General features: G+C 48.6%; 1 protein-coding gene across 8 annotated transcripts in view; it reads left to right on the forward strand.

Moving 5' to 3' along the window:
- HOXB3 (homeobox B3) overlaps positions 1–23,879 on the forward strand; it is a 67,458-nt gene that overhangs the window by 33,317 nt on the left and 10,262 nt on the right. For 5 of the 8 annotated variants that reach the window (XM_069634602.1, XM_069634605.1, XM_069634601.1 and 2 more), the window contains exons 2-3: positions 4,179–4,326; positions 22,796–22,858. The gene's annotated coding sequence lies outside the window, so the exon portion shown is untranslated. Of the gene's footprint in view, positions 1–8; positions 4,327–22,795; positions 22,859–23,879 lie in introns of those variants that run through there. The other 3 variants (XM_069634599.1, XM_069634600.1, XM_069634607.1) reach the window with 3 other exon arrangements.

Genomic DNA, 23,879 nt, shown 5'->3' on the forward strand with positions numbered 1-23,879 from the left:
GCCGCCTCCTTGGAAGGTTATTTCGCCGCATTAATGAGTGTAATTTCGGCACAGATGTTCCTCGGCGTTTGCAGCTCCTCCGTGTACCTTGATTTTTACAAAGGAGCCTCGGCGCTGCTGCAATTGCTCACCCCCTGACAAGCAAACAGATAAGGGCGAAGATAAATGGCCGTCTTTCTGAGGGACGGGCCTGTATTAATTTTCATTTTGTTTCTCAAAGGCAACTTAGAAAATAGAGCGCAGGACGAAATAGCAGTTCCAGTTAAGAGTCACAGAAAAGAATGTGCACAATAGCGAAGCCAGGCCTCCCAGCTCTGCTATGATTGCCCGCCTCAAAGAGAAAAAAAATCCATGTTTACACCTTGCAGTGTAAAAAGACCTTAGTAAGGGATTCTGCCCCGACTGCGTCACCCCCAGGAGAAGAAAATGCGGTTATTAGCCTAGCATAAATATGATTATTATCCTATAGCCAGGTGAAAATGTGGTTATTGTGAAGGAGGGTATACTATAGCCAGGTACAAATGTGGTTATTACGATCGAGGGTATCCTATAGCCAGGTGAAAATGTGGTTATTATGAACGAGGCTATCATAAACCCAGGTGAAAATGTGGCTATTATGAACGAGGGGATCCTCTAGCCAGATGAAAATGTGGTTATTATGAACGAGGTTATCCTGCAGCCAGGCAAACGTGGTTATTATGAACAAGCGCATCCTCTAGCCAGGCAAAAATGTGGTTATTATGACGAGTATATCATATAACTAGGTGAAAATGTGGTTATTATGAACGAGGGTATCCTATGGCCAGGCAAAAATGTGGTTATTATGAACGAGGGTATCCTATAGCTAGGTACAAATGTGGTTATTATGAAAGAGGGTATCCTATAGCCAGGTACTAATGTGGTTATTATGAACGAGGCTATCCTATAGCCAGGTGAACATGTGGTTATTGTGAATGAGGGTATCCTATAGCCAGGTACAAATGTGGGCATTATGAACGAGGGTATCCTAAACCCAGGTGAAAATGTGGTTATTATGAACGAGGTTATCCTGCAGCCAGGCAAACGTGGTTATTATGAACAAGCGCATCCTCTAGCCAGGAAAAAATGTGGTTATTATGACGAGTATATCATATAACTAGGTGAAAATGTGGTTATTATGAACGAGGGTATCCTATGGCCAGGCAAAAATGTGGTTATTATGAACGAGGGTATCCTCTAGCCATGCAAAATGTGGTTATTATGAAAGAGGGTATCCTATAGCCAGGTACAATTGTGGTTATTATGAACGAGGGTATCCTATAGCCAGATGAAAATGTGGTTATTATGAACGAGGTTATCCTGTAGCCAGGCAAACGTGGTTATTATGAACAAGCGCATCCTCTAGCCAGGAAAAAATGTGGTTATTATGACGAGTATATCATATAACTAGGTGAAAATGTGGTTATTATGAACGAGGGTATCCTATGGCCAGGCAAAAATGTGGTTATTATGAACGAGGGTATCCTATAGCTAGGTACAAATGTGGTTATTATGAACGAGGGTATCCTATTGCCAGGCAAAAATATATTATTAAATAGTATATCCTATCATATAACTAGGTGAAAATGTGGTTATTATGAACGAGGGTATCCTATGGCCAGGCAAAAATGTGGTTATTATGAACGAGGGTATCCTATAGCCAGGTACAAATGTGGTTATTATGAACGAGGGTATCCTATTGCCAGGAAAAAATATATTATTAAATAGTATATCCTATCATATAACTAGGTGAAAATGTGGTTATTATGAACGAGGGTATTCTGTAGCCAGGTACAAATGTGGTTATTATGAACGAGGGTATCGTATAGCCAGGCAGAAATATGATTATTATTAAATAGTATATCCTACAGTCTGGTAAAAATGTGGTTATTATGACGAGTATACATATAGCTAGGTGAAAATATGGTTATTATGAACGAAGGTATCCGATAGCCAGGCAAAATATGATTGTTATGAACGAGGGTATCATATAGCCAGGCAAAAATGTGGTTATTTTGAAATAGTGTATCCTACAGCCAGGTAAAAATGTGGTTGTTATGAACGAGTATATCCTATAGCCAGGTAGAAATGTGGTTATTATGAGTGAGTATATCATATAGCCAGGTAAAAATGTGGTTATTATGTCCGAGTATATCATATAGCCAGGTAAAAATGTGGTTATTATGTAGTTATGAAATAGTGTATCCTACAGCCAGGCAAAAATGTGGATATTATGAACGAGGGTATCCAATAGCCAAGCAAACATGTGGTTATTATGACATCGTGTAAACATGTGGTTATTATGAAATAGTGTATCCTACCACCAGGTAAAAATGTGGTTATTATGAGCGAGTATATCATATAGCCAGGTAAAAATGTGGCTATTATGTGATTATGAAATAGTGTATCCTACATCCAGGCAAAAATGTGGTTATTATGAAATCGTGTAAACATGTGGTTATTATGAAATGGTGTATCCTACCATCAGGTAAAAATGTGGTTATTATGAGCGAGTATATCATACAGCCAGGTAAACAGGTGGTTATTGTGAACGAGCACATCCTATAGCCAGGCAAAAATGTGGTTATTGTGAAATCGTGTAAACATGTGGTTATTATGAAATAGCGTATCCTACAGCCAGGTAAACATGTGGTTATTATGAGCGAGTAGATCATGTAGCCAGGTAAAATGTGGTTATTATGTGGTTACGAAATAGGGTATACTACAGCGAGGTAAAAATGTAGTTATTATTAACGAGTGTATCCTATAGCCTGGTAAAAATGCCGTTTTTATGAACGAGGGTATCCTATAGCCAGGCAAAATGCAGTTATTATGAACGAGGGTATCCTATAGCCAGGTAAAAATGCAGTTAGCATGAACAAGGGTATGCTATAGCCAGGTAAAAATGTGGTTATTAGGAAAGAGTGTGCACATGTGGTTATTACGAAATAGTGTGACCTACAGTCAGGTAAAAATGTGGTTATTATGAACGAGAATATCCAATAACAAGGCGAAAATTGTTTTTTTATGAAATAGTGTACAGATGTAGTTAATATGAAATTGTGTATCCTATAGCCAGGCAAAAATGTGGTTATTAGGAAATAATGTAATAATTTGGTTATTATGAAATAGTGTATAATATGGTCTGGTAAAAATGTGGTTATTATGAACGAGTATATCCTATAGCCAGGCACAAATGTGGTTCTTATGATCGAGGGTATTCTATAGCCAGGTACAAATGTGGTTCTTATGAACGAGTATATACCATAGCCAGGTAGAAATGTAGTTATTATGAGTTAGGGTATCTTATAGCGTGGTAAAAATGCTGTTATTAGGAACGAGGGTATCCTATAGCCAGTCAAAAATATGGTTATTATGAAATAATGTAAACATGTGGTTATTATGTAATAGTATATCCTATAGCCAGACCAAAAAAAGTAGTTCTTTGGAACCAGTGTATCTTCTAGCCAGGTAAAAATGTGGTTCCTTATGTACGAGTATATCCTCTAAACAGGTAAACATTTGGTTATGATGAACGATGGTATTATCCTATAGCCAGGGAAACATGTGGTTATTATGAAATAGTGTATCCTACAGCCAGGTAAAAATGTGGTTCTTATGAAAGAGTATATGCCATGGCCACTGAATTGTGTGTTTATGTGATGGGAAAGGCTGTGAGGGCGCTCAAGTTGGAATGGCTTTAATGTATAGCTTAGAATGTGTACAATAAATGTGCGAAGTGGGGTTTTGAACGCATGGGTGCAGTCGGCTGGCGTAAATCGGGCTTTAATGCAACCCACTGTGGGCCTCAGAAGAAAAGCAGGGGGTTGCAGCATATGTCCCCCTATCTTTATGAACATTCCCCGATGTCTAAACAAAGAAAGAAAAAAGAAAAAACAAAGCGCCCATTTCAGATGCGTGACCTTAAATTATAGCAACACAAACATGGCATTTAAAGCGCATATGCCGCCAGGAATGCGTGCCCGTGGAGGCCAATGGGAGGCTGGCCTTCCAAGCAGGGCCCGCATTGAGAAGAAGAGCCTTCCAGTTCACAGCTATTATTTGGGAGACAGAGGCAAGAGAAATGTGAGAATTATACAGAATGCATTAATCATTTGCAGTCCCTAAATACTTATGTTCTCCCCTTTGTCATTGAGCAGCGAATCTGCGGAGCCCGTCTGCTGTTCCGCAGGGGGGTGGAGGAACTGGGAGTCCTGCAGGAGGCAGCGCCAAAGTTTGCAACTTTTTCTGAGTTTCCGAAAATGGCAAGCAACATGTCCAGGACTTCAAGCCGAGGCCCACCTCAAGGTAATGGATACGCCCGAGGTTGTGTGTTCATTTCTTCTCCGGCAGCCCGCGAAGAGTCTAGCACCTGGTTGCTCTACTCAATTGCCTATGTGCCCTTTTTAAAAATGATACTTTCATTGTATGTGGCTAAGAAGTCAACACAACGTGAACTGTGTGATGAGGGAAAAGGGGAGGCGCGGGTCTTGTCTGGCCTTCGCAAGGCTGGGCCGGCATTCCACCGCCACAGCCTCCGGCGCTGAAAGACAAATGCTGTTTATATGTGTCTTCCCACTACCAACGTTTTTCTTTTCCAGTTTGTGTTTTTTTAAGCTCTTGATGGTTAAAAATAAAGTGTGCGTGTGTGTGTCTGAGAGAGAGACACACACATAGAAAGAATGAGTCTTCGTTGTCTTTGAAGGAATATGAAAATCTGGAGCAGCGCCTGCTCTGTGCAGAGCTTTAAAAAGTAAAGTATGTTTGTATTTCCTCCACATTTGCTTGGTCTTGGTTTGAAGGGTGCGAGAGAGACGGATCTGGGGTCCCGTCCAGTTTCAGGGGCTTCTTGGCGGCGGCGTCCGTCCGGTGGGTTCACCCAGAGGACACGGGCGGCCTCTGAGCGATGAGTTGGGCCTGGCAGCCAGTGAATGACCCCGGGAGCTGCTTGACCTTTCCGAGGCATTCTCGGCCGTGCTCAGCCTCAGAACTCGGGGCCAGCCCTGCCCGGCCACAGAGGGCCTGGTCAGGGGAGATAAGTGGGGGCCAGGCCCCTCTGGTTAGTCCTGTTGTCCTGCCCGCGGGATATCTCTTATCTCCTTGTCACACCCCAGGGGTCCTTGTTCCCCTGCCCCTGCATTGCTCCCAATACACTGCTTTCTCTCCCTAAAGCTGAGCCGCTCTTCCTCTCGCAGCTGTGTCCTCGGCGTGTTGGGTGATTTTACTCAATGTGAGATACACGCGTAGCAAGGGCACTCTCCCGCTGTTATCCACAGAGCTGTGCTTTGGCTGTGGAGAAAGGGTGGCGCGCAGAGAGTTCGCTTGCATCAAACACTGCCTTTTCTATCGAAAATATTCTGTGCGAAAATCCGGAGACCCTGAATTACAGAAGCGTTTGGCAATGGCGCATTCCCATTGAAAAACGCTTTCTAAAGCATGTCGAGTGTGTTCTCTTACCCCCGGGTCCCAAACCTATCTCGCATATAAAGCCACACACCCATTTAAAAGAGGTGGGGGATGGTCACAGTATGGGGAACAAAGAACCCCCCCACCCCCCATACGCACACATATTCTAGCGCTTTCTCCGTGGCCTGAGAGGTGGTATTGTTTCTGTGACTGAACGAGCAGTGCATTTTATCTGAAAAAATTGTCAGTAAAAAATAAATGCTATTACCATTGTGTGTGTAGGGGGGTGTAGGGTGTGTGTGTCGAAGTCGCTTGTGAAAAGATGGGCAATACAATGAATGTCTTAACTTTGTCCATAAGGGTGTGGGGGGGGGCAGGGAAGTTGGCAGAGATGGGCATCAGTAACACAATTCATTGATCAACTTTTAGCACACAGCTGTGTCTGCTGAGGTGATGTGTGTGTATGATTGTGTGTGGAAGAGCACTGTGCTGGCAGAGGTGGGTGACCAAATTCATTTCTCACATTTTACCACAAAACTGTGTGTGCGGGGTGCTGCGTTTAGGCGCTATACACATAAACAATACAGAAATAAATAAAATGCGTGTTGTGCGTGGGAGCTCAGTGTGCTAGCAGAGGTGGTTGACAACATCAATTTCTCAACGTTTACCTTAAGACCCAGTGACTGATTTACAGCCTGTTTTTCAATGGTGGTTTCCCACAGGGAAAGAAAACGCGTTTGTAAATCAGGAGTGCTGGGTGTGTACGAATGTGTGTGGGAGCGCGGTGTGCTAGCAGAGGTGGCAAAACTGTTACCTTAAGATTGTGCATGCCTGTTTCCATGGCTCGTGCTGCGTGCACGTGTTAGCAGGTGCTTCCTGGGAAAAGGTAGTGTTTGCACACAAACAAACACCGTGAATGCATGGGCATGTTATGATGATATTAGGAGCGGAGAAAATGCCGTGTAAATCGGGCCCATTGCGCTCGCATGGCCTCTCTCTGCCCTTTGCTGCTCATTTCGCAATTATTTATCGGTGTAGTGCAATGTGCAGAGTCGTGGCATTTTGTATGGCTGCTGTGAGGCATTTGTTGTGGCCACGCCTTTCTTGTTCTTATCACCGCTATGTTGATCAGAAATGCCAAGCTCCTGCGCTCAATGTGTCGTGATTTGGGTCTAAACCTGTAAATTGGAATTCTTCGCTAGCCATATCTGACACAGCATGCACTCTTCCATGTAGGGTGCCGCTTGTAATTCCGCTAGCCATATCTGATGCGGCATGCAATCTTCCATGTAGGGTGCCGTGGTGCTGTTTGTAATTCTTCGCTAGCCATATCTGACGTGGCATGCAATCTTCCATGCAGAGTGCCACGGTGCTGTTTGTAATTCTTCCCTAGCCTACATCTGACATGGCATGCAATCTTCCATGCAGGGTGCCGCGGTGCTGTTTGTAATTCTTCGCTAGCCTAGATCTGACATGGCATGCAATCTTCCATGCAGGGTGCCGTGGTGCTGTTTGTAATTATTCACTATCCTAGATCTGACATGCATGCAATTTTCCATGCAGGGTGCCGCGGTGCTGTTTGTAATTCTGTGCTAGCCTAGATCTGACGTGGCATGCAATCTTCCGTGCAGGGTGCCGCGGCGCTATTTGTAAAGATTCGCTTGCGGTATCTTTTGAATGAAATCCGCTGCTTTGGAAACAGCAGCTTGCAGGAGGAGCAATGACTTTTATGGGGGACGTGGGAACGTCTGTGTTCAGGCAGGAGGCGGTAGGGGCCAGCAAACGCGTTGGTTCAGATGGTACCCCAAAAAGAAAACAAGTCAAATAAAACGCCAAATGTCGTCTGTGTGTGTCGCCAATATGTTGTCTGTTGGGGGCAGAGCTAGGTGCCTGGGAAGCGCTCGGCGGAGCTTCCCAGCGTGCTGCCTGCCCTGACAGATTTATGATCGGCCATAAAGCGGCGTGTTTAAATTCGTAAATCAATCTGCCTTTCTCACTATATAAACGCAGATTTTATCTCCCGAAAGAAAGCGCCTTTGAAGCTCCCACTGGAAGACGCGCTGCATTCCCCTCTCGCTCTTTGAAGTCCTCCGATTGGGTTTTCATTAAAACCGATTCCTTGAATTAGTACGGATCTGTTTTTACACCGCCGTTTATTTCGTTGTGTGCGTGTGATATTTAAAAAATGTTTTTGTATTTGTGCTCTGTGTTTAACGACGGTGCGGGGTTTGCTGTGACGCTTGGACTTTTATCCGTTTCGGTAATGTTTTTCGATGGCGGGCAATGCTGGGTGCTGTGCCTTATCGGGGGACGCCAGAGCTAGGAAGGGGCGCGAGTGTCAGTCGTGTTTTAACATCGTGGAGCCGCGCGGAAGGCCGCTCGTGCGGGGGCTTCTTTGTGCTCTTGCAAAGAAAGGCACACAGGTTGGATGCTTGGGAAGGGCTATATCCCATTGTTTCCAGGCAGAGGAAGGGGGAGGGGGCCTCTGTAGCCCAAGATGGCGGCAGCATAGCCGGGTGCCTCGCCAGCATGAATACAGCTCCTCTGGCTGCCTTGTATCACTGTGGGCAAACTCTGGGCTGGAAGCTCTGGCTGCCACCCAGGACCCCCCTTCCCTTCGCCCTAGTACCCCTAAGTCCTTCCTCGCAGGGGAAACAAAAGGCCGTGCCCAGGGCCGCAGCATTAATGACAAAGAGCGGACGGGGCCTGAGCTGTGGTGCACAGAATGAATGCGTGAATGGGTGCCATGCGTCTGCTGCACTGTATGTTGGTGGGCAGCTAGATAGCGCCAGGCAGACAGAAAGGGCACGGAATGGGGGGAGGTTGGATGGAGAAGGTGCATGGGTGAAAGAGAGATAGTTGTATGGGTGCGCAGATGCGCGAATGGACTGGCACACCAAATGATGCGTGTATACATGCAGAGAAAGCCATGCCACTAGGCAGAACACATCTGTCTCCATCCACCTATGAATGGGATTAAAACCGTTACACTGATATGGCAGAGACATATCTTGGGATATTTATTTATTTTGACATTTGTAGAGCGCACCTTGCCCCGAGGCATCTGGGCGCTGTGGTTATGTGCACACACCCACAAAGAGGCATATATATCGGGATATTCACGTGTGGTTATGTGCACAGACTTACAGAGGCATATATATCGGGATATTCACGTGTGGTTATGTGCAAAGACTTACAGAGGCATATATATCGGGATATTCACGTGTGGTTATGTGCACAGACCTACAGAAGCATATATATCGGGATATTCACGTGTGGTTATGCACACACACGCAGGCCTATATCTTGTGATATTCGCGTGTGGATATGGGCACAGACTTACACAGATGCATATATATCGGGATATTCACCTGTCATTATGCACACACACGCAGGCTATATCTTGGAATATTCACGTGTGGGTATGTTCACAGACAGATATTCGCGTGTGGTTATGTGCACACACGTACACAGAGGCATCTATCGTGGGATATTCGCGTGTGGTCATGCACAGCCACAGAGGCAAGTATGCCTCGATATATTCACGTGTCGTTGTGCACACGCACACACACTGGGGTATATATCGCGGGATATTCACGCGTGGTTATGCACACACACACTCATATCGCAGGATATTCACGAGTGGTTATGCACACACACACTCATATATCGCAGGATATTCACGCGTGGTTATGCACACACACACTCATATATCGCAGGATATTCACGCGTGGTTATGCACACACACAAACTTAAACACTTCTTCTTTTGCTCTTCCCTGTTTACACAACTCGTTATAAATGCTTGAATAAATGCCCCTCTTTCTGTGTTTTTACGATAAATGTGTGTTCGTACGCACATACAATTCATACGTGTACTGCACCTATTGCCATACATTAATACATACGTAGACCCAGGCATATGTACAAAATTCACGAATATTGACATTTTACAAGAACAAATGCTACCGTGGAAGGTCACAGTGGTCCTTTGAGTACGGAAGTGAGAGACCCCCCAACCCCCTCGGCCCTCCCACTCCCCAAGATCACGTGATTCATTAAATAATTAATGCAGGGGTTGCAGAACAGATATGTATTCGTCAGGAAAATCGCAGACACGGACTCCCTGTGTCTGACGTGAAATTCAACTGTCCTTTAAAAAACAAGCCTATGGCAGAGGGGAAAAGAGAGAGAGGGAGCGAGCGAGGGAGACGGGGAGAGAGGGAGGGAGCCGTGCCATAAAGCGATTCTGGGAGCCGAGCCCAGACCGTGGGCAGGAACGTTGTAAGTAGCAGGATACCCCGCGCCTCGTGTCTGTGTGTCCATGTAAATGCATTGTTTGTTATTAATGTTATTGTCGTAAAACCTGACAAATAGCCGTCTTCATTTGCTGCCATTCCTCTTCGCATGGGGCAGTGCCGCGCCGCGCGTGTGTGTTTTCTCCCCATCCACTCATTGCCTTGATATTTTTTTAGGACTCTGCCGGCGCTTGCTTTCTCACCCTCCCTGATTTATGGCACTCGGGCTGTCAGCGCGGTGGCTGCCATTGTTGTGTGTTTGTGAGGGAATGGTGTTGTTTATGGTGGTGCCCGAGATAAATCATTGCCGAAGTAAAGATGATGCGCTGGGGAGGACGGGGGGGGGGGGGGCATGAGGCAAGGGTGGCAGACAGGGAGCCCGGATCCTTCCTTGCTCCGAGGAGCCTCAGTTCCCTCCCAGGCTCGCCGGCCCGGGCTTATGCAGGGGGGCTGGGGCCCTCGCAGGCTGCATGCCTTAATCGCGAGCAGCACAGAACCACTGCTGCGGGCCCCCGCCCACAGGATTGACGTTGTGGGGTTACCCGAACCCCTGAATTGCCTGGCAGCCCCGTTACTCGCCTTAAGCGGTGAGCCGAGAGAAGTGATGGCGCCGGCGGCGGCGACGAAGGTGTAAAGAGCCGCAAGTGTTTTCCAGGAAGCGGCTACTGCACGTGGTATTGTGTGGGTGAAGGGGCACCATTTTGCGACGAAAAGTGCACACGATTGTGATGGAGAAGATGGAATTGTGCTGTCGCAACGCTGGGGTCTGTGCTGTTCTACCGACGGCGAAGGTGTGTATTAATGCGACGCAGTCCAGTGCAGCATATTATTGCGATGGTGACGGGTGTTGCATTCCTGATAGTAGCGCGTAATAAATAATGCGGGCGTGTGGGGGTATACACTTAGGGTCGCTGCTAATTAGGCGTGTTTATGTGGTGGTGAAGTGCATGCTGCCGTGTGGCGATGGCAATGGCGAGGGGATATCCCTGTGATGCTGAGGGTTCACACTGCTCTAGGGATGGCGCATAGTATTGCGATGGAGAAGTGCATGCTGCCGTGTGGCGATGGCAATGGCGAGGGGATATCCCTGTGATGCTGAGGGTTCACACTGCTATAGGGATGGCGCATAGTATTGCGATGGAGAAGATGCATGCTTGTCAATATTTGGAGGTATGGTATCCTAAAGGTGCAATGACCTGGCTTTGTGCTGATGCACAATCATTGGGATGGTACATTAAAAGTGGCAACAAGCAAATTGTGATGGGGCAGTGCTGTGGCATTGGGCAGGAGCTGCACGCTAAGCGCTCCATACTATTGTGATGGTGAGTTGGCGTACATGGCATTGTGAGGATAATAAAGGCGAACTATGATTCCTTGACAATGGCGCATGACATTTTGATGGTGCATGCCATCGAGATCCTGATTATGGTGCATACTATTGTGGTGATAATGGTTCACAGTATGGTGACAAAGTAGGTGCATAGTATTAGGGGGCCAGAAAGGTGCCTAATACTGTGATGATGATGATGATGATGATACTGGGTAATTTGGCATTGGTACTGGATATTGTGAGCATTGTAAATGTGCATCTCACTGTGATGGTGGTGCTAATGGTGCATGTTACCGTTAGCGATGCTGTGCTGACGTGAAAGGACATACCATTGTACAGATGGGAGTGCAGGGTGTTGTGCTGTTCATGAAGGTGATGGTGGGAATATTATTATCTCTTCACGTGATATCTCTGAACAGAGATTTTGTACTCACTTCCAATATGTATTGATTAAACACCTCACACTATCTACACGCACATGCACATGAATGATGTATTCGTTTTTTAATTTTACATAATTGTATGTAGTGTATCATTTCAGTGTATCACGGCCTAGAAGGTGCATTCTGACTGTAGCTTGCATGCTATCCATCCATTGCCTTTGCTCTCCCTGTGAGACCTAGGTCTGGAGCTTGAAGAAGGGGATGTTCTGTTCACACTGGAGGCAGATAATCACTGTTACTGTGAGAAAATACTTCTAGTATTCACGCCTGTGCTCAGCAGTTATTTGTTAAGGGAACCTATGTTAAAAAGCCTACAATTTTAATACATATGGCTAACAGTACTGTTAGGTTGAAGACGGCTGTCTTGTTAGACTTAAGGCCATTGTTTGTGGAAACAAGATAACCTGTCCCCACTGGAGGCAGATAATCACTGGTACAGTTTGGTGGAAGAAGGCTGTCCTGTTAGACTTAAGGCTGATGCTCGAGAAAGCAGACAACCTGTACCCAGTGGAGGCAGATAAACACTGGTACAGTTTGGTGGAAGAAGGCTGTCCTGTTAGACTTAAAATTGGGGGTGGGGGAAGCAAATAATATGTATACACTGGAGGAAGATAATCGCTAGTACAGTTAGTTGGGCTGTCCTGTTAGTATTAAGGCTGAGGGTTGAGGAAGCAGACAATATGTGCCCACTGGAGGCAGATATCACTCGTACAGTTAGGTGGTAGAAGGCCGTCCCGCTAGACTAAAAGCTGAGTCTTGTCGAAGAAGGCACTCTGTCCCCACTGGAGGCAGATAATCACTGGTACCCTTAGGTGGAAGAAGGCTGTCCTGTTAGACTTAAGGCTGAGGCTTGAGGAAGTGGACCATCTGTAAACACTGGAGGCAGATAATCACTGGTACCCTTAGGTGGAAGAAGGCTGTCCTGTTAGACTTAAGGCTGAGGCTTGAGGAAGTGGACCATCTGTAAACACTGGAGGCAGATACTCACCAGTACGTTAGGTGGAAGAAGGCTGTCCTGTTAGACTTAAGGCTGAGCCTTGAGGAAGTGGACCATCTGTAAACACTGGAGGCAGATACTCACCAGTACGTTAGGTGGAAGAAGGCTGTCCTGTTAGACTTAAGGCTGTGGCTTGAGGAAGTGGACCATCTGTAAACACTGGAGGCAGATACTCACCAGTACGTTAGGTGGAAGAAGGCTGTCCTGTTAGACTTAAGGCTGAGGCTTGAGGAAGTGGACCATCTGTAAACACTGGAGGCAGATACTCACCAGTACCCTTAGGTGGAAGAAGGCTGTCCTGTTAGACTTAAGGCTGAGGCTTGAGGAAGTGGACCATCTGTAAACACTGGAGGCAGATACTCACTGGTACCCTTAGGTGGAAGAAGGCTGTCCTGTTAGACTTAAGGCTGAGGCTTGAGGAAGTGGACCATCTGTAAACACTGGAGGCAGATACTCACCGGTACCCTTAGGTGGAAGAGGGCTGGCCTGTTAGACTTAAAAGCTGATGCTTGAGGAAGCAAACAATGTGTACCCACGTGAGACAGATAATCCCTGGGGCAGGTTGGTGGAAGAAGGGTGTGTTAGAATGAAGGCTGATATTTGAAGAAACAGACAATTTGTAGACACTGGGGGCAGACAATCACAGGTATAGTAAAGTTGAAGAAGACTGTTCTGTTACAAGTAAGGAAGTGAACAATGACTGGAGGCAGGCAATCACCGGTACAGTTAGGTGGAAGAAGGCGAGCTGTGAGATTACTGAACATTCCGTTGCATGATTTTTTAAATTACAATTCTATTTGTTTTCCTTTAGCTCGTGGTTGTTCACACTGCTTTTCTTTATTTTTCTCTTGAATGGTCTTCCCTTTCTTTGTTGCCTTTCTTCCTTCCGTTCTTTCTACCTTTCTTCTGTTCTCTTCCATGCTTTCTTTTGTTTTCCTTCCTTCCACTCTTCTCTCGTTGTCTTTCTCCCTTGGTTCTGTTTTCCTTCATTCCATTCCATTCTAATTTTCTTTTGTTTTCCCCCTTAGCATCTCCCCTTTTTGCCTTCCTTCCTCGCTTCCATTCCCACACGTTCCTTCCCCTCCTTTCTTCTGTTTTCCTCCCTCCCATGCTCCCCTTCCTTCCTTCCTTCCTTCCTTCCTTCCTTCCTTCCTTCCTTCCTTCCTTCCTTCCTTCCTTCCTTCGTTCGTTCGTTCGTTCGTTCGTTCGTTCCTTCCCTCCTTCCTTCCTTCCTTCTTTCACTCCTTCCTTCCTCCCTCCTTCCCCTCCCTCCGCCCTTCCTTCCTCCCATGTTGCCTGCCTTCCTTCCTTCTTCCTTTCTCCCTTCCATCTCCCCTCGTTGCGCGCCTACGTGCTCCCCTCTTTTCTTCCACCTTCCTCTCCTAATTTCCTTCCTTCCTTCTTCCTACCTTCCATTCTCACCCCATTCGCTGCCTTCCTCTCTTCCTTCTGTCTTCCTTCCATTCTCCCTTCATTGCCTGCCTTTCTTCCTTCTTCCTTCCTCTTACATTCTCCCCGTTGCCTTCATTCCTTCTTCCTTCCTTCCTTTCTTCCATTCTACCCTCATTGCCTGCCTTCCTTCCTCCTTCCTTTCATTCTCTCCTCGATACCTTCTTTCCTTTCTTCCCTTCCATTCTCCCCTGGTCGTGTTCCTTAGTTCCATCCTCGTTTTCTTCATTTCTTATTTCCTTCCATTCTTCCCATGTCACCTTCCTTCCATCCATACTTGTTTACTTCTTTCCTTTCTTTCCTTCCATTCTCCCATCGTTGCCTCCTTCTTTGCTTTCTCCCCGTCACCTTCCTTCCTTCCTCCCTCCCTGCCTTCCTTCCTCCCTCCCTCCATGCCTGCCTCCCTTCCTTCCTCGATCCCTCCCTCATCTCGCTGCCTTCTGCTTTTCTTCCATGCGTTGCTTCTTTTACCCCTTCCTTTTCCTTGACCCCCCTTCTTTTTGTTTCACTTATTTTCTTGTTTGTCCCCTTTTCCTTTGTTTCTCTTCCCCATCTCCTATTTCTCTCTCCACCCGTCCCCTTTTTCTTTTGTCCCAGGGTTATTTGCTCCAGTCACCCAGACCTTCCCCAGCCCTCCCCCACTATCACATTCTCCCCTCTTCTCCTCTCTTGACTCTCGGCCTGCCGCTCTACCCGACTCAAATCGTCCTCAGACCGGTGAAACATAGCTATTAGTGCGAGCCCTTAACTCTGCCTACTAATATCAACCTTTGCCGTAATATGACTTCAAGTCGACAAGGGCCATGAAATATTCATGCCTCCAGCAGGGGAGGGGAAGGGAGCCAGGACGGGGAGTGACTGTAGCGCCCCTCTTCCTTGTTGGCCTGCAGCTGGTCCGGAGCGCATAGTCCAGGCTAGGGCCTTGTGTCTCAGGCGTGGGCTGCAGGTAGAGAGACGAGGCTTGGGGACTGCGCGCCCTGCCCGACTCCCCACACGGCCAGGCATTAGCCTCGGGTAATAAATCCCATTTTGATATCAGCCGCTGCCAGATCTATTAGCGCCGCAGTAAAAGCGAGTTTGAATTCCAGGCAAATCAGCCCAAATTGACGGCGGTATCCACTCCCCGCGCAAGGAAATGGGGAGGAATCGATGTTAATTGCAATTCGAGTCTATTTATATTTGAATTTATCAAACGCTGCTCTTTACTTATATAAAAAAAAAAGTCTCTGGCAGTCACGCGCGCAGAAGAATCCGTCATCTTAACCTGTCCAGGGTCTTAAATGGCCACTCCTTGCAAATGCGAGTTGTGTGCACTCCCTGCAATAATTCACGGGAAGCGCGCTCCCGGCGGCGAGGAAGCCTTGCGATGTCACCACCGGCGGGGGCCCATGAGGGCGACCCTGGGTCTAGTAAATGTTCCTTTCGGGGCCATTTGGGATTTTTGTCCCGGTGACGTGATAGCGATACACACACTCCTGTTTGTTGTTTCTTGCGGGTTGTGGCCGTTCGTTCTGCTCTTCTGCGGGCGGCCCGGGGCTCTAGGACTCGGTCCATATTCTGGCAGTAATCCCTCCGTGCTACTTCTGTCCAAACAAGGTGCGTTTTTTTTTAAATATTGTTCGTACTTTGCTGTTTATTTATTCATTGCTCTTAAATCTTCTAATTGTGTGGCGGCTCTAAACGCCCTACTACGTGCAGCTTTGGCTTCTCATTTCGTGAAAACATGTCTGTCCCACATGTTCGTATTGATATCTCTCCCATCGATCTCCATTTTTTTTTTTGCCGGACTCGTGTTATTTTCAGTACTTTAAACATTAAGGGCTGGGTGGAATGGAAGAGGCCCCGTTTATGCTTTTCTGAAACTAAGTACAAACAAAAAGCAATCCAACTGATTCTGAGCGCAAGAGCCACTCTTCCCGAGCACCGCAGGGGTACAGGATGAAAGGCGCAGTCGTCCTCCTTTCACCCAGTACAAAGCACGCAGGTCACTTCTTCTCAGTGCAACCAGAACTCGGCTACCCGCATTTCCTACATAGTAACAGCAGCAAGGACCCCGTTTGCAGTAGTCCCCGCAGCGTTACGCTCGCCCCACACTTGCGCATCCGGGAGATGTGCGCCCACTCGGGAGCTTGCAGGCGTTTTGAACGGTGTGTTGCCTCCGCCGGCCATGCGAAGGAGAACACAAGAAGACCTCTCAAGCCCGTGGCTCCAGCTTTTATAAAAGTCTTGACTTGTCGGTTCGAACGATTGCAACACTGAAATTCTATTGAAACACACGTAGCACCTGAAATACAATTGCATCATGCTACAAAAACGAACGCGTTACCTCAAAATACCGTACAAACAAAACGATACATTATGAATGTAAGGTGGTGTTTTAAAACTGCTTTGTGAAATATGAACGCAGTTTTCGTTTTCAATGTTAAAGGAATAGAGTGACTGTGAGTGCAGTGTGTACACCGAGGTCCTGGCTTTTAGTGCGTCTTCTTTGCTTGCTGACATCCCCCAGGAAGGCTCTCACTTTTGGGAACGCAGAGGGCCAAAGTAATACGAATTGCTCTGTTTCGGCAATTCCCATCGCAACCCGTGCTCTGAAAGCTGGCGAGGCTTCGTGGCGCTTGTAAAAGGCAAGTGGCCGTGGGGTGGCCGGGGAGAGACATATGGAAGCCATTTCAGGAGACGCGCAGCCATTTGCTCCCTGTCTTGCTGGCGGCGTCCTTGTCCGTCAGCAGCCCCAGCCTGCGAGCAGCGAGAGCGAGCGCCCCAGTGCCTCCTGGAAGCTCGCGGGGTGAGCTGCTCTGGGGCGCTCCCCACCAGGCCCAGAACAGGTACTCCGGGAGGGAGGGAGGCCCTGCTGCCGAAGACGCCCCCGGCAGGCTCGCAGGTAAGAGGGCACAGATAATGCCACGGATGAGGCCAGCGCCTATGTGTACACGGACACACTCACCTGAAGGATGTGTATGTATGTGTCGAGAAGCTCTCTCTACATGGGGGTCTACAGGTATGCCAGCGCACACATGTTGCGGATACTGTTAGTGCGAGGGCACTATAGAGTGACAGCCCATCGTTGCGTTACAGGGGGAGCGAGGTCCTGCTTGGGGACGCGCCGCTCGCTCGCGCGAGGGAGGAAATGTTTTCTGCGTTTCATTTATCACCCCCGCCCCGCGTAAGGAAGCAGGCAGAGGGGGCTGTGATTTATGGCCTGCAGAAGTTTTGTTTACATGAATTAACTCCTGATTACAAGTGCTCTTTTCTCTCCGGAAACCCCAAAACAAAAAGGCATCTCTCTGGAAAGGCCACTTCGCGTGCTCTCGCTTTCAGCTCGCCTGCTAGTTATCTTAGCCCATGTACGCCTTTGTGGAGCCTGGGCCGGCCCAGTTACCCCTCACCTTTGTTAACCCGGTTTTATTGTAAAAGAGAAGTGCTGAGGTGTGCGCTTTCTATTGAGTAGTAACCCCCCTGCCCCCCTTAATCTTGACCTCAACCCCTCTCTTCCAAACACGACAGCATTTCAGTCACTTGTATTGGAAATTCTCTGAAAAGTGGAACATGTCGGAACATTATGAATAATACTTCCCTGTGTCCGGCCGTGCAGGGGGGAAGGGTTGCGTGTACACGTTTCTATCGAGTTGCACTGTATCCGCATTGGAGTCCTTCACATTTGCAAACAGAGCCACGTTCCGAGCAAACACTTTGATTCGCTTGAGCACATACACGTTGTGGTCCTAAAAAGGCCGAGTGTGGGGTTAATCGGAGCGAGTGAATGTTAATAATGAGAGTCTCGCTCCATGGATCACAGGATTCCCTGGCAGGGCTTTAGTGATTGCCAGACACGGCAACCCCCGGGTAGCTTTGCACAAGTTGTACACGTGGATGCATGTGACCAAGAGAAAACTGCAATGAAGGTCTCGTGGCGCAGTGTATGCAATAGATGCACGCTTTGAGCACAGAGTGCGAGCCTTTTGCAGCACACAGGCATAATAAGAAGAGCGCGCACATGTCTGGAGCGTATCAAATAGATGCACGAGTTCGGCTCAGAGTGTGAGAATTTTCTAGGACACAGGCATAGTCAGACGGGTGCACGCATGTCTTCAGCTTATTAAATAGATTCAGGCGTTTGGCACAGAGTGTATCAAATAGATGCACGAGATTGGCTCACAGTGTGAGCATTTTCTAGGACACAGGCATAGACAGACCAGCGCACGCATATCTCGCGCTTATTAAATTGAGTGTGAGCATTTTCTAGACGCATATCTCGCGCTTATTAAACAGATGCACGCGTTTGGCTCTATATGTGTGAGCATTTTCTAGGACGCAGGCATAGAGAGAACAGCGCAAGCATACCTCGCGCTTATTAAATTGAGTGTGAGCATTTTCTAGGACACAGGCATAGACAGCACAGCGCACGCATATCTCACGCTTATTAAACAGATGCACGTGTTTGACTCTGAGTGTGAGCATTTTCTAGGACATAGACATAGGGCCCGATTCACGCAGTTTTTACATGGCTCAAAGTGGCTTTGCACTGACTTTGCACTGCAAACATACATCTTGCACAATTCCATGAATCAGGGCTTGTGTCGGTAGTGCAAAGTCACTTTTCAATAGTGCAAAGTCACTTTGAACCTTGCTTAGCCCGAAGAGCTTGCGCATTTCCCGCAAATACATGCACGCTTTGGGCACAGAGTGCGGTGAGCCTTTTGCAGCACACAGGCATAGTCAGAAGGGCGCACGCATGTCTGGGCTCATGAAATAGATGCAGGCTTTTGGCACAGAGTGTATCAAATAGACGCGCGCGTTTGATACAGGCCTTTTTTTAGGACATAGGCATAGTCAGAAGAGTGCATGCATGTCTCCCGCTTAATAAATAGATGCACGCGTCTGGCTCAGCCTGTGGGCCTTTTCTAGTACGTAGGAAATAGCAGTCTCGGGCTTAGAGCCTTTTCTAGGACCTAGGCGTAGCCAGAAGTGCGTGTGGATATCCCGCAAATAGATGCACGCTTTAGGCAGTGTGTACGCCTTTTGCAGCACACAGGCATAGTCAGAAGAGTGCATGCATGTCTCGCGCTTAATAAATAGATGCACGCGTCTGTCTCAGCCCGTGGGCCTTTTCTAGGAGATAGGAAATAGCAGTCTCGGGTTTAGAGCCTTTTCCATGACATAGGCATAGCCAGAAGTGCGTGCGCACGTCCCGCAAATAGTTGCACGCTTTAGGCAGTGTTTGAGCCTTTTGCAGGACACTGGCATAGTCAGAAGAGAGCGCGCTTGTCTCGGGCTTGTGAAATAGATGCAGGCGTTTGGCACAAAGTGGGAGCCTTTTGCAGGACATAGGCCTGTCTTCCTGCCTTATGAGAGAGTTGGGCTTTGACCACGTGCTTATTGTTTCCCGAGGCAAAGCACCACATATATTGCAAGGCTGGGGATCCCAGGCGTCTGATTTTATTTTATTTTTTTTGGTTTGGAAATTGCTTTGCATTAAATTTCCGCTGCCATCGAATTATTTTTGTTGGCCTCCAGCTAAACGTGGGCATTTTCTCTTTCCACGAGCGCCCGATCTGTTCAGGAATGAAATCTGAGGAGAAAGCTGGGGCCTTGAGTGCCCCTAATTTAATTGATTTTTTTCATGAATCGTGGAATTGATGAAGAAGCGAAGGTTCCTCTGAAGTAAATTGATATTAATGGAGTTTTGGGGGAAATTCAAGCCACATATATTGTTGCTGCTTGGAGGGTTTCTTTAGATGGCAGTACTTCTCGGGGGTTCGGTATGTTAATTTGCCAGTCGCAGACTAATCTTCTTAGGAAACGGGGGCCCCATCTGCGGGTGCGGGTTTCAGGGATTGCAAGCCTTACTTCATGAGAATGCGTTCAATCCCTCGAGCGGGTGGTCCTCTCTGGAGCTGCACGGGTTTGGCCCCCGCTTCCTAGGTTTATTTGAGGCCAGTATCATTTTAGCGACTTCCAGGATGACATGAGCATTGCAGCGTGTAATGGGAACGGCCGCAAAGCCGGCCTGCTGAAAGGCCATTCAGACCCTGTGAAACATTACCGGGGTTGCCCCATCTCCCCGTTACATATTAACTCTGCATTGTTTGTGAGCGCCCCTGCTAAAGTGTCACTGGTGACATGTGGATGACGCTCCTGTGTCCTGGGGCGTCCTAGACCTCAGAGGTTCTGTGCAGGGTCCAGAGCCAGATTCCCAGGATACACAGGGGAGCGGAGGGGGTGGGGGGGGGGTTCACTTCTAGCTTCGGGGCTTGGTGGACGTATCTCAAAAAATGCCATCTTTCAAATGGCTTTCCCGCCAATTAATAACTCCACTTCAGATGTGGCTGACCCCGTGCCTGCCTAGCCTGCCCATGCCCCGCCACTGGAGCACTGTACACACGAGTCAGTCTCCAGCTCTGTCTTTGGTTTTACACTGTCTGTTCCTCCAGTTGTGCCTGTAGTCGTACACTCGGCTTCACCTCCCGCACCTCCCCCCCCCCCGCCCGTATGTTGGGGATAATTCTTTCCACAGAAGGCAGCCCCAAAAGAGGCAAACTGCTATTGAGGCAGTAAAAATGCCCACCTTGGATTGAGCGGCGCCCTCCTCCCACACCACACCCTCAGAATGAGAAACGTCGAGGCAGGCAGAAGCAGCCCACTTGGGCCCGGGCCTGGGGTCTTTCTGCAAGATGGTGCACTGTTGTAAGAGGTCGAGCGTGGGTGTGGAGCAGCCCACCGCCCAGCTCGCAGATCCTCCCAGCGGCAGCAACAGGATGTGAGCTGCCAGCTCTGCCCGGGATGCCCTGCCCTGCCCCGGGACGCCACTCGGACTCCAGCTTTCCAGACGCCCTCCTCCTCCACTGAGCTATACACCGAGCAGCCGCAGCTTTTCTTTGGGATTCCGGGGGTCAGTTCTGGGAAGTTTCAGCGGGAAAAGGCGGCCTGGCGGTAGGCAGAACAAGTTCCTCGTCTTCCAGGTCCACTGTGAGTTGGGAAAGCCCTGACGTAGGCCGGTCACGTGCTTGCATAATCCGAGCATTTATGTTTTGGGGTGTCCATCTGGATGAAAACGGGCCTTCTGCCGCTGATTCACCGCAAGCCCAAACGAGTGGCCGTAGCCCCCGTAAGGCCCAGGGACCGTGGCCGGAAATCGGATCTTCTGCAGAGCTCGGCGGCTGCTGTGTGGAGGCAAAGAGGCCAGGGAACAGAGGCCACCCGGGGAAATATTTCCCTCCATTGATCATTAATCTGGTGAGTTATTCCTTCTTCTAAGCAAACGTCACTGAGGGGGGAGCGAGACTGCGCCACCCCGGGACAGCCACATGCCTAGGCTCCGACCAGCGGAGTGGAGTTCTGAGAGGCAGCCTTTGTTTAATGGTGATGTGGGTGGGGGGGCAGTAAGTGTCTGTAACGGGATAGCCCCGTACAATCTCCCAGCGCACTGCAGGCCAGGAGCCCCGCGCGCCTACCGCGTCCCGTGGCCGGCTCCACTCCTGCGGGGTCCCCGGGCCTGCTTTCCCAATGCAGACCAGGCCCCGACACAGAGCAGCGAGAGAGGAAACATGCCAACCCGCGCGTCTATGAATGTCTTGATATGTAGATGTTCAGGTGCGCCAATGTGGCGAATAAACTTCCCAGGAGATTATAAACACAGAGAAGAAAGGGGGTCCTTGGAATATCGGGAGGGGGGGGGGCATTCATTCCCTAGTATAATTTTGGATTACAAGTAGATCGATAAATCAACTTTTGAACTCCCCAAGGGTTGGATTTACAAAGCTTTTTTCGATGGGACTTTTATAAACCAGGGCCCAAGTGTAGTGCAGACCAGCCTTGTGGCTTACTTTCTTTTCTTGTGGGGTCATGAGGGGCCCCCGTGACCACTTAGATTATTAATATTGCTTAAGGCACGGGGGGCAGTCCGTCCTCTTTCTCCCTCCGACTCCTTCTCCACGTTGTGTGCCTTCGTTTCTTTGCCCTCCCTCCTTGGTAGTGGGCTGGTGGGAGCTCATATCTGTGGCATCCCTGCGTGGCTGCGGGCCCGGGGCCAAATGCGCGCCCCCTCTGTTTTTATAATCTCTCGGCGGTGAATAGGGGGGGGTATAGGTTTGGAGAGTGTGATGCCGGAATTATGCCAGTTAACGTGTGTGTATGATACTGGCTGCAGCCCACAAACTTGGCCAGGTCAGGGGAATCCTCGTGGGATTTATGTGTGTGTGGGGGGGGGGTCCGAGGGGCAGAGGAGCAGGTTTATGTGAAATTAATAACAGCACCATCCGAAAAGCCCGCCGTCCCAGAATGAAAATAACTCACGCGAGCTGGCGTTCCGGGACTTGCCGCTGCTTTCTGGGAAAAACTCATTTTCTGCCAACTTACCGTTTCTAAATTGCAGAACTCTGCAATGTTTCACCTGAGACTGGCTCATAAAACAGAGAGCAGGAGCACGGACACGTGAGGAGTGTGATGGGGGGAGGGGCGAGTTCATGCATTGCGAGAGTGGGGTGTATTGCAGTCACCTGGTACTAGACGAACACTTTTACTTCCGACAAACACTGGCAACAACTCCTTATAATTTATATGTACCCAGAACGAATTAATAAGACTTTTTGTTCACTCTAATCGTTGCGAGCACTGGGAGTGGGGGGGGGGGGGTGGGGGGGCGGCTATGTTTAATCCGTCCCTGGCTCTTTCAGCGGGGCCCAGTACATAGCACGCAATAGGCGGCCATTTCCTGACACGCGCGGGCGACTCTGGGGGTTCGTTAGGCTGTCCACCGAGCTTTTCTGATGTGCCTGAAACGGGATTATTTCACTGTTGTTTTCCCCTCGGTTCCCAACCATGGGATTTTGAAACGTGTTTATTGTTTGTTCCAGATTCGGCTGCTTCTGCGAATCGCCGGCCTCCCCCCACTTCCTGGACCCGGCGCCTTTCTCTAGGTGAGTCCCTTGGTGCTTTTTATTTTAATTTCCGAAAAATGCTCCTAGAAGTCTGGTAAGGCTTGGATTTATAAGCCCGTGCCTTCCTTTATTGCTTGTTTTAAGACTAGACCTGTGACAAAAGAAACTGCAGCTCACGCTAGAAAGATGAGAAAGTGGGGGGCATTAAACGAAGGCCTTTCAGGCAGCAACTAGTCTGCGGGTTGTCGCATCTCCGAGCTGTTAGGCGACAGCCCTTACTTTCCAGTGCATGTACTTTGTTCCAACTCCAGGGGCCTGATTGCGAAAAGCGTTTTACAATTGCACAGTCGCATTGAAAAGCGCTTTGTAAATCAGGCCCCCAGAGTACACAACCTGAAGTCCTCGTCGCCTGGCCTGCAGATGGACTGGGCCTGTTGGGTTCAGCGCCACTTTCGTGCACACACACATCCCCAGAAAGCCCTTATTTGCATCGTCTTACACCCGGCCACTCTGCTCCCCCGGTAGGCAACAGCTCAGTCATTTGAAGACGTCCCCACCCGAGCTTTTAGGCCCGGTGGGGTTCATCCGCGGTTGTCGGAAGCTGCAGTTCAGGTGGGAGGAGCCGTCAGCGGGTTTTTACGTTCTCAGAAAGCTTCGACAAGTCTCTCTTTTGTGGCCACTATTAAGTGGTTATTCTACATCTGGAAGTGACGTGCCCCACCCCCCCATGTGCACTTGTAGCCAATGCTCTTCCATTGAAGCCTCAGCCCCAGTACCCGGTTCCGTGGCACTGTCCAAGCGTGTGTCCCTCTTCCAGGACTGCCAATAGTCCCTGGTGCTGGAAGACTTCCGGCCAGGCAGCTCAGCTCTCTGGAAAGACTCTTTTTGCTTCTTGGAGAGGTCCGCCCCTTTCTCCTTTCACTGGAATGACTGTGTCGTCAGCAGTTAGCCGAGGGCTAAGGAGCCACAAGAGAAGAAACTGTCTGAAAAGCAAAAAAGGCAAATAGGAAACAATAGTGCAGGCAGAAAATGTGCAGACACCAACATTCTGCCTCCTACC

This window comes from Ambystoma mexicanum, chromosome 13 (genome assembly GCF_040938575.1).
Source record: "Ambystoma mexicanum isolate Mex_15411 chromosome 13, UKY_AmexF1_1, whole genome shotgun sequence".
In the NCBI taxonomy this organism is placed as follows: Eukaryota; Metazoa; Chordata; class Amphibia; order Caudata; family Ambystomatidae; genus Ambystoma; species Ambystoma mexicanum.